This window comes from Octodon degus, unplaced genomic scaffold (assembly GCF_000260255.1).
Source record: "Octodon degus isolate 3935 unplaced genomic scaffold, OctDeg1.0 scaffold00122, whole genome shotgun sequence".
Classification (NCBI taxonomy): Eukaryota; Metazoa; Chordata; class Mammalia; order Rodentia; family Octodontidae; genus Octodon; species Octodon degus.
The window spans coordinates 281,844-287,700 of record NW_004524698.1 but is presented as its reverse complement, the minus strand read 5'-3'; positions in this window follow the sequence as shown (position 1 = coordinate 287,700).

Sequence of the window (5,857 nt, the reverse complement as noted above, 5' to 3'; positions counted from 1 at the left end):
GGCGGGAGGGGTGGGGGGCGGCCCAAGGGGGTGGGAGAGGGTCTCGCCCACGCTGCGCCTGGGCTGGGACTGGTCCCGCCGGTGCAGGGTAGCAGGAAGCCATCCAAATCTTAAGCCTAACACTAACCATGATGTTTACACTAACCCTAACAGTATCCTAACCCTAATCTTACCACTAATTGTAACCCTGAATCCTAACCTAAACCCTAAACCTACTCCTAACTCTATTCTAACTGCAAGCCTAATCTTAATGCTAACCCTCACTCTAACACTAACCCTAATACTATCCTAATCCTAACGCTAATTAAAAATCGCACCCTAATTCCTAACCTATACCCTAAACCTAACCATGATTATCCTAAACCTAGCCCTAACCCTAAAACCAGCCCTAATACTTTCCTAACCGGAAGGCTAACTACAACACTAAAGTTACAATGAAAACTAACACTGACACTATCCCTAACTCTAAACCTAACACTAACCCTAACCCTGAATTGTAACCCTAAACTTAAACCTATCCCTAAGTGTAACCCTAACACTAACCCTAACCCTACCCTAACTCTGAACCTAAATCCTGATCCTAACCCTAAACCTAACTCTATCAATACCCTAACCCTAATCCTAACCCTAACACTAACCCCAAAACTAACCCTAACCCGAATGCTATCCTAACCCTAAACCTAAACCTAACTCTATCCTCTCTAATCATAAGCCTAACTTTTACTATAAAACTAAATCATAATCCTAACGCTAACCCTAACTCTAATCCTGAACCTATTGTAATCCTAACCCTAACCCTACCAGCAACTCTAATACTATCCTAATGCTAACACATACTCTAAAACTAACCCAAACCCTAACCAAAATCCTAATCATAAACATAGCCCTAACCCTAACTCTAACCCTAAATTGTAACCCTATTACCCTATATCCTAACCCTAACCCTAACACTAACCTAACACTAAAACCTAACCCTAACCCCTAACCCTAAACCTCACCCTAAGACTATCCTCACCCTAACCTGAACACAAACTCTGAGACTAACTCTAACACTACCCTAACCAAAACCTAACCATAACAATGAAACAAACCCTTAGTCTTAACCCTAAACCTAACCCTAAATCTAAAATTATCTCTATCCCTCACCCTAATTCTATCCTAACCCTAATCTTAACCCTAACTTATAAACAACACTAAATCCCAACCCTAAACCTAATGGTAACCAGAACCTTAACCCTATCAGTAATTCTATAATAAACCTAATCTTAACTCTAACAGTAACACTAACACTAAATCCTAACCCTAATACTACCCTAGCTCTAACTCTATACTAAACCTAACCATAAGCCTAACTCTAGCCCTAAGCCTAACCTTAACGCTAAACCTAACCATAATCAAACCCTAATCCTAACCCTACCTCTAACTCAAACCATAAATTTTAACCTTAAACACAACCGTATCCTAACCGAAAACCTAAACCTAACCTTAAAACTAACACTAAACCTAATACTGTCCTAAGGCAAACCCTCACACTAACACTAAACCTGAGCATAAATCCTAAACCTAACCGTAACCCTAACCCTAATCCTAAATCCTAACCGTAACACTAGTGCTATCCTAACACTAGCCATAAACCTAACACTAATACTAACCCTAACATGATCCTACACCTACCCTTAGCACTAACACTAAATCCTAACATTAGCCATAACCCTAGCTGTGACCCTAACTCTAACTGTAACCCTAACCCTAATGTTATTCTACCATTAACCTTAACATCAAACCTAACAGATAACCTTAACCGTAAATCCTGAACCTAACCCTGATCCTAACCCTAAGTTCAAATGGTAACCCTAACTCTATCTTTACTTTTTCCCTGACCCTAATGATAACATTAACCCTAACACTATCCTACCCCTACCCCTAACACTAAATCCTACCACTAACCCTAACCTGAACCCTAATCTAACCCTAACCCTAAGCCTAACACTAACACTAATGGTAACACTAACCATAACTATCCTAACCCTAACCCTACCACTAACCCTATCCCTAAATCCTAACACAAACCTTAACCCTAATATTAAATCTATCCTAAACCTAAGCCTAATCCTAATGCTAACCCTCACTTTAACCCTAACCCTAACACTATCCTAACCTTATTGCTAACTCTAACTTTAACTCTCACCATAATTCCTCACCCTTACCCTAAACCTAACCCTGACTCTATTGTAAACCTAGCCATAACCCTAACACTATCCTAATGCATAGGTTAAATATAACACTAACACTTAACCTGAAACCTAACACTGACTTTATCCCTAACTCTAAGCCTAAAACCTAAACCTGACTCTAAATCTAACCCTAACCCTAAATCCTAACCCTAGCACTAACCTATCCTAACTCTAGCCCTAAATTGAACATTAATACTAACCTTAATACTACCCTTCCCTAACACTAAATCCTAACCCTAGCCCTAAGCCTAACCCTAACCATAACCCTATCCTTAACACTAACTTTATCCTGACATTAACTTTAACACTAAACCTAACAGTAAAACTAACCCTAAATACTGAACCTATCCTTGATCCTAACCCTAAGTCCAAACAGTAGTCCTAACTGTATCCTAACTCTTGCCCTCTCCCTAACACTAACACTAAACTGAACACTATCCCACCACTAACCCTAACTCTATAATAACCTTAAGCCTAACTGAAACCCTAACCCTACCTTTAACCCCAAGTCCAAAACCTAACCCTCACTCTAACTCTAACCCTAGATCATAACCCTAACTCTTACCCTAAATCCTAACCCTAATCTTAACATTAACACTAACCCTAACATGAAAACCTAACATCATCTCTAATCGTAAATATCACTCTAACCCTATCCTCACCCTAACCCTAACATAAACTCTGACATTAACTCTAACACTTACCTAACACTCCCATAACCCTAACCTTAATCTAACCATAGATCTAAAAATATTCCTAAACCTCACCCAAATTCTATCCTAACCCTAATCCTAAAACTAATACTAAACCTAACATTAAAACCTAACCTTAACCATAACCACAAAGCTATCAGTAACTCTATTTTAGACCTAATCTTAAACCTAACAGTAACACTAACACCAAATCCTATCCCTAACCCTAACCCTAGCTCTAACTCTATACTAAACCTAAGCGTAACCTTAACCTGAACTCTATCATAACCATAACCCTAACCCTAACACTAACTAGAAGCTTAAATTCTACCCTAAACCCAACCCCATCTTAACTGTAACCCTAAACCTACCCTAACACTAACACTAACTCTAACATTATCCTAAGCCTAACCCTAACACTAGCAATAACCTAAGCCTAAATCCTAAATCTAATCCTAACCCTAACACTAACTACATTAACCTTATTACTACATTAACCTTAATCCTAAACCTAACACAAAACCTAAGCCTAAATCCAGAACCTAACCCTGATCCTAACCTTAAGTTCTAATGGCAAACCTAACTCTATCCTAACTCTTGCCCTAACCCTAACCTTAACCCTAACCCTAATCCTAACCCTAATTCTAACTCTAACACTATCCTACCGCTAACCTTAACACTAACCCTAACCCTAACACCGAAACCTAACCCTAACTCTAAATCTAACAATTAGCCTAACCCTAATCTTAACTCTATCCTAAACCTAGCCCTAACCTTAAGACTAACCCTAACACTATCCTAACCTGAAGTCTGACTATAACACTAACCCTTATGTAAACCTTCCTCTAACTCTATCCTCACCCTAACCCTAGCACAAATGCTGAAACTAACTCTAACACTATCCTAACCAAAATCTAAACCTAACAATAAACCCAAACCTTCATCCTAAACCTAAATCTAACCCTAAATCTAAACATATACCTAACCCTCACCCTAATTCACTTCTATCCTTAATCCTAACCTGAATACTAACTCTAACATTAAATCCTAACATTAAAACTAACCCTAGCAGTAACCCTAACCCTAACAGTAACTCTATTTTATGCTAATCTTAACCTTAACACTAACACTAACACTAACACAAAATCCTAACACCAACCCTAACCCTAGGTCCAATGCTATACTAAAACTAACCATAAACCTAATGTTAACCCTAAACTTAACCCTAATATTAACAAGATCCTAAAATTAACCCTATCAATAACACTAACCCTAACCCTGAAACCTAATCCTAACCCCAACTGTAACCCTAACCCTAACTCTAACCTTAACTTTATCAGAGACCTAACCCTAAGTCTAACCTGAATCCTAACCCTTACCCAGCCCTAACACAATCCTACATCTAGCCCTAACATGAACCATAGACCTAACACTAAATCCTAACCCTAAAACTAATTCACGTCACAACCGTAACCTTAACCTAAAGCAAAACTTAACACTAACCCTAACCATAACCATAACCCTAATCCTAACCCTAACCCTAACTCTATACTCACCCTAATCTTATACCTAAACCCTCGCTCAAACCCTAAATTCTAACCTTAAACCTAACCCTCTCCTAACCATTATCCAAAACTTATCCAAACCCTAACCCTAACCCTAACCCTAACCCTAACCCTAAGACTAACACTTACACTAATACTAAACCAAAGCCTAAATCCTAAACCAAACACTAAACTGAGCTCTAACCCTAAATCCTAACTCTAACAATAACACTATACTAACACAAGCCCTAAACCTAACACTAATACTAACCCTAAAACTATCCCACCCCTAACACTAACACTAAACCTAACACTATCTGTAACCCTAACCCTAATCATAACCCTAAACCTAACCTTAACGTTATCCTAACATTAAACTTTACCATAAACGTAACACTAAACATAAGCCTAAATCCTGAACCTAACCCTGATCCTAAGCTTAAGTCCTAATGGTAACTGTAACTCTATCCTAACTTTTGCCCTAAACCTAACACTGACATTAACCCTAACACTATCCTTCCACTAACCCTAACACTGAAAACTAACACTAATCCTAATACTAACCCTTACCCTAACCCTAACCATAATGCTACCCTAAACCTAGCCCTAACCCTAAGACTAACTGTAACACTATCCTAACCCAAAGGCTAACAATAACACTAACGCTTTCCCTAAAACCTAACACTGACCCTCTCCCTAACTCAGCCTTAACACTAATCCTAATCCTAACCCTAAACCATAACCCTAACTTTAAACCTATCCCTAAGTGTAACCCTAACAATAACCCTGGTTTTATTCAAAGACTATAGCTAACCCTACCCCGCACTATGAAACTACATCCTAACCCTAGCCCTAAACCTAACCTTATCTGTATCCTAACCCTAATCCAAATCCTAACCCTAATGCTATCTTAACCCTAAACCTAACCCTAACTGTAACCCTCACCCTAACTTTATCCTTACTCTAATCTTCACCCTAACCCCTACTCTAAACCTAAATCCTAATTCTAAACCTAACTCTAAACCTAATGCTATCATAAACCTAATCCTAGCACTAAACCTACCATTAACTCTAATACTATCCTAACGCTAACACGTACTTTAAAACTAACCCAAACACTAACCCTAAATCCTAACCCTAAATGTAACCCTAACCCTAACTCTAACCCTAATTCCTAACAGTAATCCTAACCCTAACTCTAAGCCTAAATCCAAATCCTAACCCTAACCCTAACACTAATCATCAACCTAACACTAGAACTTAACCTTATGCCTAACCCTACACCTCACCCTAACTCTATCCTCACCTTAACCCTAAAGCAAACACTAGCACGAACTCTAACACTATCCTTACCAAATGCTAACCCTTACAATAAAGCCAACCTTTC